Source organism: Mus caroli, unplaced genomic scaffold (genome assembly GCF_978045245.1).
Source record: "Mus caroli unplaced genomic scaffold, Mus_caroli_1 scaffold_8, whole genome shotgun sequence".
In the NCBI taxonomy this organism is placed as follows: Eukaryota; Metazoa; Chordata; class Mammalia; order Rodentia; family Muridae; genus Mus; species Mus caroli.
This window is the reverse complement of record NW_028227263.1, coordinates 118,585,400-118,597,490: the sequence shown is the minus strand read 5'-3', so window position 1 is coordinate 118,597,490 and position 12,091 is coordinate 118,585,400.

Genomic DNA, 12,091 nt, shown 5'->3' with positions numbered 1-12,091 from the left:
AGGTCTCAATCTACTCTATTTTATCAAACTTACTGGAATGGTTTTACCATCCAATATATCAACATGAAGTAAAGACCAACTGTTCAAACAAGTAAGAAACATCCCACAACCAAATCACAATATAAAGATAGACCAGAATGACCTAATCACATTTTAAACATCTCATTTCTTATTTAATTGCTTAATTAAGTAAATGGTTTTATTTTTAAAAATTAGAAACTGATCAGGCCCAGGGTATATACATCTCAGTGAATATCTATTCAGTAAAAAAAGCCATTGTGAAGCTGTAGAGCTTTGTACTGTGGGGTTTTTTTTTGTTTTTGTTTTTGTTTTGTTTTGTTTTGTTTTCATCTTATGTATATAGGTGTTTCATCTCAACATATAGATGTTCACCATGTGTATGTCTGGTGCTCAAGAGGTCAGGAGAGGCCACTATATCCCTGGAAACTAGAGTTACAGATGGCTTTGAGCCACAGTGTATATGCTGAGAACTGAATCCAGGTCCTCTGAAAGAACAGCAAGTGTTCTTAACTGCTGAACAACCTTCCCAATTTGCATATCATTTCCTAGTGCAGTTATAGTGCAGGGCTTCCTGGGCTCCAAGTGAGCCAGGATTTATTCATTCTGGAGTAGAGGGAAGCAGAGGCTTAGGGTTCAAGTCCAGCTCTTCCTCCTGCCTCTATTCCATTTACATTTCAGCATGAATTTTAGAGGGAATATTCAGCAATTAGCATTCTGACCTGCTTTCTCACCTAAAAAATAACTAGACCCTATTCTCAAAGAAAAGATATTTAATGTATCCTAATACCCCAAACTTTTAATTTCAAAAAGTCTTTCCCATAGAACACCACATAATTTATCAACTTTGTTGTGAACTACATACTGTTGAGGTTTTGTCTTAACTGATTTTTTTGTAAAGCTAAGTGCTTGCCTCTAAGACTTGGAGTCTGCACATAACCTGAGGGACCCTGTCCCCAGGTAATTCTGATTGGTAAATAAAGCTAGAAACCAGGAGGAAGGAGCAGGGGAAAAGATGACACCATGGGAGAGGAAGAAAGTGCAGGCAGGAATGAGTGGAAGAAAGTGCAGGCAGGAATGAGTGCAATGAGACAGCTGAGCCATAAAACTGTGGCCATGTGGGCTGACATTTAGAGTTAAACACAGCCCAGACAGAAACTAGAAATTAGTAAGTAGTAACTCAGAGTTATCAATAGGAAAAATGGATTCTAACAACATGGAGGTTAAGCAATTGCCCAGCTATTGTGCTGCCTAAGACGTATTTTAGTATATAAGGTTGGGTTTATCTTTCATCTAGAACATAAATGGTCAAAGGTGGGAAGTATCCCTACAGCAGGATTCATTAAATAAATTCATTAAATTCATTTTAATATTCATTAAATAAATTTAAGTTTACAACAACATACTGGTATAAATCATAATGACTAGGCTCATCTTGGATTTTCATTCTCTATGGCATAAACTATGCCTTATCTGGACATTTGACAAGAAATGTGGTCACAAAGAACCTGGAAGAACATGAATCCTCTGTAGAGAAGAGAGGAAGATGGAGCAGTAAATAAATAAGGGACAGCCATCTTGACAACACTCACCTCTACAGAACTACACAGACATTATAGAATACAACTGGCTAGAGCTGGGCTCAGTTGATTGAGTACATTCCTAGCATACATGAAGACTCATATTTTACCTTTAGCACTGAATAAAGTGAGTGTAATAATAAACACTTACAATCTCAGGACCCTGAAGGTGGAGCTTTACCTAATGTCATTCCTGACTGGATACAAAGATCTTCCCAAAGTATTTTCAACACAAGAAATATCTGTAATCTAAGACCCCCAAAGCATCAGCATCATGTACTCCTAACATGGATCACAGCATTGTGTCCCAGTGGCCAAGGATCACCCAATGTATATGATTATCCTAATAGACAAGCAGGTCAAAAGCAACCTAAAATTTCAATAGACTTTCTTCTTTCTTTCTTCTCTTGCTGTGAAGGTCTCATCACAAGTTATCCAATGGAGACTGAATGCACCTGATCTTTCTGCATCCTGTGTTGAAGCTGAGAGTACCATCATGAACCATCTCTGCCATATTATACAATGCTAGGGATTAAACTCAGGGCTTCGTGTACACTAGGCAAGCCAATATTCCATCAACTCAGCTAAATCCCAGCACCAATATTTTTTTAGTTTGGTTTGGTTTGGTTTGGTTTGGTTTGGTTTGGTTTGGTTTGGTTTGGTTTGGTTTGATTTGGTTTGGTTTCAGGGAAATATATGACTATGTAGCCCTGGCTGAACATGAACTCCTATTTCTCCTGCCTCCACACTCCAGCACTTGAATTACACATGGGTGCCAACATGTGCCAATGATATTTTGAAGGTTGTTCTACCACCCTGTGGCCTCCCTTCCCTCAGCCTGGAACCTGCTTGCTCAAGGGTGGAGTTACTTGCTCATTCGTTCTGCCACGCCTACTGCTGGACCCTGCCTTTGCTGTTTGGAAGAGGCACACACGTGTCTGTCCTGCTACTGGACCCTGAGTTACTTGGCGGGAAATCGGGTTTTTTCTCCCTTCCTTTATAACTGAGTGTTTGGAAATAGAAAATTGAGCTTTGATCAGAATGTTGTCTTAGCTCCATTCATTCTTCCGCCCCGTCTAGATTCCTCTCTTTTCAGCTCGAACTGCCATTCTCAGTTGAACCGTTCGTGTTGTGAACTGCGGGCAGGCCGCAACAGTTGGCACCAGAACTGGGACCTGAAGAATGGCAGAGGGATGCTAAGAGAAATGACTGCTGTGTGGAGCTCCACAAGAAAGGAAAAGATCTTCGTATCGAAGCATCAGAGCAACGGACAGGTACACATGCTAGCACTAGCCTAAAATTTCAGTTTTGTAAAGTGTTACTGAGGATGCGGTAGGATACGAATCAAGTTTGAATCAGTGCTAACCCAACACTGTTTCTGCTTGGGTCAGCAGCTCGTTAATCGGAACTAGATACGGAGACAGGTGGTGTGCCGCAGCTTTTTAGAAAGCTGCTTAGGTGGAAGAAGGAAGGGTTTAAAGTCATGGATCAGGCGGTTGTTTTTAGTTTTCAAGAGTTGTTTCAGGCCAGAGGAGTAAGGCTTAAAGTACAATTAGTAAGAAACTTTTTAGATAAGATAGATAGCTGTTGTCCATGGTTCAAGGAAGAAGAAATGATAGATTGTGGAACCTGGGAGAAAGTTGGTGAGGCCTTGAATATCGCTCAGACAGATAATTTTACCCTAGGCCTCTGGGCGCTTGTAAATGATGCTATAAAAGATGCAACTTCTCCAGGGCTAAATTGCCCTCAGGCAGAGCTTGTGGTATCTCAAGAGGAGTGCCTATCAGAGAAGGCCTCCTCAGAAAAAGATCTTCTTAACTCAAAAATTGATAAATGTGGAAATTCTGATGATGGACTGAATTTTAACAAAAATCACTCAGATAGAGGAATTGCCCATTACCTTAATGAGAATTGGTCCTCTTTCGAATCTCCCGCTTCACCTATAGTCACCACTTCGGGAGGTGCTACTCATAGGGACACACGGCTAAGCGAGTTAGAGTTTGAGATTAAGCTTCAGAGGCTGACTAATGAGCTTCGAAAACTAAAAAAGATCTCAGAAGCGGAGAAGAGTAACTCTTCTGTGGTTCACCAGGTGCCGCTAGAAAGAGTTGTGAGTCAGGCTCATGGGAAAGGACAAAATTCGTCTAATACGCTGGCCTTTCCTGTGGTCGAGGTAGTTGATCAACAAGATGCTAAGACCAGACATTACCAGACCTTGGATTTCAAGTTGATAATCATTGCCTACAAGCCTTTAATACCATGGGGTTGCCTAAGCTTATTAAAACAGATAATGGGCCATCTTATTCTAGTAAAAACTTTATTGCATTCTGTAAAGAATTCGGTATCAAACATAAAACTAGAATTCCTTACAACCCCATGGGACAAGGAATAGTTGAACGTGCTCATAGCACCTTAAAGAATTGGCTTTTTAAAACAAAAGAGGGGCATCTATATCCCCCAAGGTCACCAAAGGCTCATCTTGCCTTCACCTTATTTGTCCTAAACTTTTTACAAACTGACATTAAAGGTCAGTCTGCAGCGAAACGCCACTGGCACCCAGTTACTTCTAATTCTTTTTTTTTTTTTTTTTTTTTTTTTTTTTTTTTTTTTTTGGCTGTTTACGAAGTTGTTTTTTTTTTTTTTTTTTTTTAATATTTTTATTACATATTTTCCTCAATTACATTTCCAATACTATCCCAAGAGTCTCCCATAGCGCCCCCCACTTCCCTACCCACCCATTCCCATTCTTTTGGCCCTGGCATTCCCCTATATTGGGGCATATAAAGTTTGCAAGTCCAATGGGCCTCTCTTTCCATTGATGGCCGACTAGGCCATCTTTCGATACATATGCAGCTAGAGACAAGAGCTCCGGGGTTCTGGTTAGTACATCATGTTGTTCCAACAATAGGGTTGCAGATCCCTTTAGCTCCTTGGGTACTTTCTCTAGCTTCTCCATTGGGAGCCCTGTGATACATCCAATAGCTGACTGTGAACATCCACTCCTGTGTTTGCTAGGCCCCGGCATCGTCTCACAAGAGACAGCTATATTTGGGTCCTTTCAGCAAGATCTTGCTAGTGTATGCAATGGTGTCAGCGTTTAGAAGCTGATTATGGGACGGATCCCTGGATACCGCAGTCTCTAAATGGTCCATCCTTTCATCACAGCTACGAACTTTGTCTCTGTAACTCCTTCCATTGGTAAAATGGAAGGACGCCCTGACTAATGAATAGAAGGGTCCAGATCCAGTTCTAATCTGGAGAAGAGGCTCGGTTTGTGTTTTTTCACGAGATGAAAATAGAGCACGGTGGCTACCAGAGAGATTAATTCGTCAGGTAAACACAAATTCTGTCTCTTCTCGTAAGTATCATTCTAAAGACTAAAATTCCTCTTGTGCTTAGAATTCAGCTGGGAGTGGAAGCTCCCAGAAACGCTGTTTTCCTCTGAGCCAAATCCCCTACAGGAGGCCGGAGATTAGCTTTAGCTTTACAATTTGCATCTAAATAAAGTACCTTGACTTCTCCAAACAGAAAATTTACATTGCTACCCTCTCATTGTTTAGATTTCTTTCTTTTCTCAAGCAGGTCAATCCACATTCTCCGGTTCTCCGCCCCTAAGAGCAAACAGGTGGTACTGCTACTCTCCCTTCCAAGGACATCCCAGCACGTGGCTTTCAGTCTGAGATAAGATTTAGATTTACCAAAAGAGCTAGAGAACTAAAAATTTCAAATATTTACAGAGATTAGTTCTTATTTTAATAGAGATGGACTTAGTCCCTTAGCTGGCCTCTGGCTTTTCACCCTTGCTGTTACTGCAAGGTGTCCTTAGTTCCTCAGGCTAGGGAATAACAGGGATGAGGAAAAAAGACTTCCAGCTCCTATTTTAACCACAATCCATGGTGTTAATACTGACATAATTCTTGTCTAGGCCTTGCTAAATCTGAGGTTAACAAGTCTCATATAGAGACCGTGCATCGCTCAAAACTGCGCTACTAATTCAAAATCATATGAATACAATATGGATACCGCTTGGCGCAGGAGATTACTGCGGGAGAAGGTCCAGCTTGACCGTTTCTGAGTTCCCTGTGCGACACACCTGATTTGAAAAAGGTTGGTATCTGATTCCAGCAAAAAACCAAAAATACCTAAGGCTCTGCCTCCCCTCCCCAAAAGATACCAAAAGCCACAGATGTGAGTTGTTATAATGCTCACGGGAGGAATCAGGTCAATGTCCACCCAAGTCAAGGTTAAAGGCCCACTCATCTACGGATGAAAAAATCATTTGATCACCTCTGTTAAGCATTGCCTATTTAAACTTAATTAATAGGGGGGAGAGAGGTTAGAGACCTTACTGTCGAAAGGGCAAGCCCTTCACTGCCTCCCACCCAAATAAAAAAAAAAGCCAACTGGCCTTGTACTAGGAGCCAGCCAGTCTTACCCCTTCTCCTTGTTTCCCTGCCTGTCATCCAAAATTGTGGAGGATTATCAGCTCAGTGTTATTCTAAATTTGTTTAGTTAAACTTAGCCAGGGTTCCAACGCCCTACTTAACATGCAAACAGGTAGTTACCTATTCAGCACTAATTAGCATTATAAAGTCAGAGCCTATTCTGTTAGTGGTTTACTAGGATAATAAAGACAGTCTTAGCCAAATACAGTTTACCATTAGAAAAGTTAGGGAATCCCACGGAAACAGGTTTTTTCTTTAGCCCTAAGAACTCAGGCAAAACTATTGAACATAAATAATTTTTCTGCCTCAGGCCAGCCCTTTCTTTTTTGTTAACTAATGGGAGGAGATGTGGCCTCCCTTCCCCCAGCCTGGAACCTGCTTGCTCAAGGGTGGAGCTACCTGCTCATTCGTTCTGCCACGCCTACTGCTGGACCCTGCCTTTGCTGCTTGGAAGAGGCACACACGTGTTCGTCCTGCTACTAGACCCTGAGTTACTTGGCGGGAAATCGGGTTCCCTCCCCCTTCCTTTATAACTGAGTGTCTGGAAATAGTAAAATTGAGCTTTGATCAGAATGTTGTCTTAGCTCCATTCATTCTTCCGCCCCGTCTAGATTCCTCTCTTTTCAGCTCGAACTGCCATTCTCAGTTAAACCGTTCGTGTTGTAAACTGCGGGCAGGCCGCAACACCACCCAGGGTGACTGTGAACTTCTGATCTTTACTTTCAATACCAACAATTAGAGGCTGATGCCAGGAGCTCTGGGCATGAGGTTGGTACTGATTATAGGTTGTGGTCCAATTGTGTTTGAAATCTGGTGTGTATTTTCATGTGATAATACATCTCAATTTGTACAATAAAAATTTTCAGATATCTTTGATTTGTATAGAAGATCATTCACATACCCCTGCTGCTTCAACCTTATGATAAAATTTGAAGTTTGAGTTTGAATATCCATAGCACATTTTAAATTGGTTTGTTTGTCTGTTTTAAACAAGTTCTCCAATGTATCCCAGACTCACCTTGAACATACAATGCTATTCTCTCAGGCTCCTAGTACTGGAATTACAGATGTCTGGTACCTTACAGGTGTTTAATCCTATTTTTGGAAAGCAGCTATTGAAAGAAAATAAAACTTGAGACCTGTGATTCATGTAATTTATGTCAAATCGCCCAAAGAGTTGTTTGTGAGCTTTGAAACCTGGGGCTAAGAACATGGCAGAACAGGCCAGGACATGCCTGGGCAGGCCCATGGTTAAGACATTCCTGAGGCTGCTTAGCCATAAAGATAAAGAGAATGACATGTCCAGACTGGCCCAGTGCCTCCCTATCTCCTGCCCTTCTGGCCTAAGTTAAATGTTAACCAGATGCTCTGCTGTTACCTTGATCTGCATGTACAGTCTGCTGATGTTTAAATGGACCAATCATGTGAAACCGAGCCAATTCCTCCCCTAGCCCCAGCCCCTTTTCTATAAAAACCCCTAGCTTTCAAGCCTTGTGGTCGAATCCACTGTCTCCTGCGTGAGATACCTTTCGACTCGGAGCTCCTCCATTAAATTACCTTGTGTATTTACATCAAGATGGTCTGTTCGTGATTTTTGGGTACACGCCGAATCGGGAACAGAGTGGAGGTTTTCCCACTAGGTTCTTTCATTTGGAGGTCCCACCGAGCTCTGCATGACACCCAGGAACCCCAAAAGATCACTTGGAGGTATGTTTGTTTGTGTGTGCCTTACATGTTGTCTGTTGTCTAAGTGTGGTGAATTTGTGCCTTGGTTTTTCAGTTCTGAGATTGTGAATTTGTGTCTTGGTTTTTCAGTTCTGAGATTGTGAATTCCTGTCTTGGTTTTACAGTTCTGGGATTGTGGGTTCAAGTCCCGCCTGGGTCTCCAGTTCTGGTATTCTATATTCTGACAGCTGCCACTGTGGTCCATAAGGACCCAGTGGCCACGGGAGAGGAGATGTCCAGAAGGCCCCGCAGGCTGTGACTCCTGGAAGACGTTCCAAGGGTGACCCTGGAAGGAATACCCAAGGTGAGGGACAGTCAAGAAGGACTGACTGTCATCTGGCAGAGTGAGAAACAAATGTGCTTAGATACTAGTGTCTTGTGTCTTTGTTTTGTTTCTGTTTCTTTCTGATGGGCCAGGAAATGTGACCACCCCCTTACACCCAAGGACTGACTTAGAGGTATGGGGATCCCCTCTTGTGTGTGTACCAGCCTGTTTCTCTGTTTTGAGTGTCTGTTTTCTGAAACGAACATGTGAACATGTGCTTATTGTGTTGGGTTGTTTGTGTCTCGTCCTATGTTTCTGAAGCATGGCACAGCCTGAGTTTGGATCCGCTTGAGTTTTTGTGTTCACTTGGCCATCTGATTCTGTTTCTGGGTGTTAGAAGTCCCACAGGAGGCGGGTTCCGGTCTAGGTTATCGCAATCTTTTGTGTGTGTGTCTTGTTTGTCTCCCTGTATGTGACTTAGACAATGGGACAGACCATTAGCACTCCCCTTCGACTGACTCTTAACCATTGAACTGAAGTTAGAACTAGAGATAGTTTACATGTTAACTCTCCGACTATCTGGAGATAATTTGGTAAAAGAGAAAAAGAAAAAAAGAAATAGATAGTATCAATTGGTCTTTGGAGCCCTGCACCAATAGTTAGGAGTCTAGTGTGGGTGGAGAAGCCTTGCTAGGTGCTGATTGTAAATGCTGTTCTTATAGGGACCAGCAGCTTCTCAAGTTCTATGGTAAGGTAACTGATGGTTATTTTTCCTACAAAAATCTCTGTGCTTGCGATTATTAGATTCATCAGGTGACAAGGTGCTCCTCTCTTAAAATTACAGCTAGAAAAATTAAGAATTTTGTTTGGTTTAAATAAGCAAATGTATGGAGCTATTTCATTTTTGTTTCTAAATATTTTTAAAGGTATAAAACTGTTTTATATGTCTTGGTTTTAGATTATTGACTCATAAGTTATTGGTTATGATTAAAAATTTATAACATCAGTAACAGAAATTTGGCTTAAAAATGGTTTAACTCTGGGTTAAAATAATTTAAAACTACAACATGCAGCATGAGAAAACCCAAGGAGACAGGTCTCTGAAGATACACCTGAATTGGATAATATTCTATGTAATTCTAATCCTAGATATTGGCGGCTACACCTTCATGTGTTTGTGGTAGGAACAGGCAGCCAAACTTTGTAGCAAGTAATGTTTTTTGGTGTTGATTTTTAAAGAGAATGGGTTTTTTACACTGTTAAAATTGGGCTTTGCTTCCCAAAATTGTGATTATACTCTCGCGTTACAAGAGAAATTGAAGGCTTCTTCCGATTCGGAGCCACCAGCTAAATCCATCGGCTCCTCCAAAATCTAAGAAGCCTCCTGAGTGGCCTAGTCCACTACCTCCCCGTTATCCACAGCCTCAACCCCAGGAGCCAGGGGAACCTCAAGCCCCTCAGGGTGGCGGGAGGCGGACCGCTGCTGGTACACGGAGCCACAGAGCACAGAGTCCAGGTGGACTCTGATGGACCAGCCCAAACTTCAAATCCTTCCGTACTGGTCATTTTCCTCTGCTGATCTTTATAACTGGAAAACTAACCAACCCCCTATTCTCATAGGATCCCCAATGCCTCACAGGGATTGGTGGAGTCCCTTATGATCTCTCATCAGCCTACTTGGGATGATTGTCAACAGCTGTTGCAGATGTTCTTCACAACCGAAGAGCAAGAAAGAATTCTGTTAGAGGCTAGAAAAAACATCTTGGGAGCTGACGGGCAGCCTACACAGCTACAAAATGAGATCAACATGAGATTCCCTTTGACTCGCCCTATTTGGGACTGCAACATGGCCGAAGGTAGGGAGAGCTTGAAAATCTATTGCCAGGCTTTGGTCTCCAAGGTGCCTCAAGACAGCCCATTAATTTGGCTAAGGTAAGAGGTAATACAGGGGCCAATCGAACCTCTCACAGTGTTCCTTAAAAGGCTTATGGAAGCCTTCAGGCAGTTCACTCCCTTTGATCTTACCTTGGAGGCCCAGAAGGCCTCATTGGCCCTGGCCTTGATAAGGCAGTCAGCTCTAGATATCAGAAAGAAACTTCAGAAATTGGAAGGTGTATTACAAGAGGGAGACAGATAAGTGATCTTTTAGTAAAAGAGGCAGAAGAAAGAGAACAGGAGGGATCATAGACAAAAGAGAAATTTGACTAGAATTTTGGCCACAGTGGTAAGAGAGAGAAAAAAAAAAAAAAAAAGGACCTAAAAACCTGGGCAACAGAAGACAGAGCCTCAGCTAAAAAGGCTCAGCTGTGTCAGACTGAAGTTACTTATGTGAGATACACCCTTCAAGGTAGGAAACAGTGACTAAAAGAAGCCAGAAAAAGACTGTAACCACACCAAGGCAAGTAAGAAAATTCTTGGGCACTGCTGGTTTCTGCAGGCTCTGGATACCTGAGTTGGCGACCTTAGCTACCCTGTTGTACCCCCTAACCAAGGAAGGGGAAGTGTTTGTGTGGACCCCAAATCACCAGAAAGCCTTTAAAGAAATTTAAAAGGCCCTACTGATGACCAGCCTTTGCCTGACCTAACCAAGACTTTCACTCTTTATGTGGAAGAGAGATCAGGGGTCGCCAGAGGTGTCCTTACTCAGACTTTGGGACCTGGAAAAAGGCCAGTGGCTTACCTACCCAAGGAGTTAGTTAGACCCTGTTGCCAGCAGGTGGGTTTCTTGCCTGAAAGCTATTGCTGCCATAGCTCTGCTTGTCAAGGATGCTGATAAGCTCACTCTGGGACAGCAAATAACTGTAGTGGCACCCCACATTCTTGAAAGCATTATCTGAAAGCCCCCTGACTGATGGATGACAACCAACACTCCTATGACACATTATCAGAGCTTCTTTGTTGACTGAAAGAGTGACCTTAGCTCCCCCTGCTGTCCTCAATCTCTCTACCCTACTGCCTGAGACTTCACCTACTCTTCACTGTGCTGACATTCCGGCAGAAGAAACTGGTACTTGAAATGATCTGAAGGATCAGATCAGCCTTGGCCTGAGAGTTTGAGCTGGTAAATGGATGGCAGTAGCCTCGCCATTGAAGGTAAGCGGAAGACAGGGACAACAGTGCAGTGGTAGACAGAAAGCAAGTGATCTAGGCCAGCAGCCTCCCTGAAGAGACATCGGCCCCAAAAGCCGAACTTGTGGCTTTGATACAAGCTCTATGAATGGCAAAAGAAAAGTCTACACTGACAGCAGATATGCTTTTGCCACTGTACGGAGCAATACACAGACAAAGAGGGCTGTTGAGATCTGCAGACAAAGACCTAAGATGCTGTGGCTAAAGGAAATAAGATGGCAGATCTAACTGCCAAACAGGAGGCCCAAAGAGCAATGGTCCTGGCAGTCAAGGAGCCTAAAGATTATTATGATGTTAGAGAGACCAGCTTTAGATACACCCCTGAGCACTATCAAGTTATGGACATTATTTGACCCACCTGGGGGCCAAGAAATTAAAAGGTGTGGTTAGGTCCTTTGACTACTATGTTACAGGACTCTCTGACTTGGCAGAAGAAACAGTCAAAAGCTGCAAGGCCTGTGCTATGACTAATGCAGGATACTCCATGTATATACTCCTGAGAAAAGGCTCAGGGGCAACTGGCCTGGAGCCTACTGGGAGGTAGATTTTACAGAATCTAAGCCAGCTAGATATGGCAACAAGTACTTATTAGTGTTTATAGGCACCTTTTCAAGGTGGATAGAAGCTTTTCCTACCAGGACTGAGACAGCCAATGTGATAGCCAAGAAGATCCTAGAAGAAATCTTCCCGAGGTTTGGGATACCCAAGGTAATCAGGTCCAATAGTGGACCTGCCTTTGTTGTCCAGGTAAGTCAGGGACTGGCCAAGATATTGGAGATTAATTAGAAGTTACATTGTGCATACAAGTCCCAAAGCTCAGGACAGGTAGAGAGAATGAATAGAACCATTAAGAGACCCTTACCAAATTGACAGCGGAGACTGGCGGTAATGATGGGATATCTCTCCTACCCTTTGTGCTCTTCAGAGTT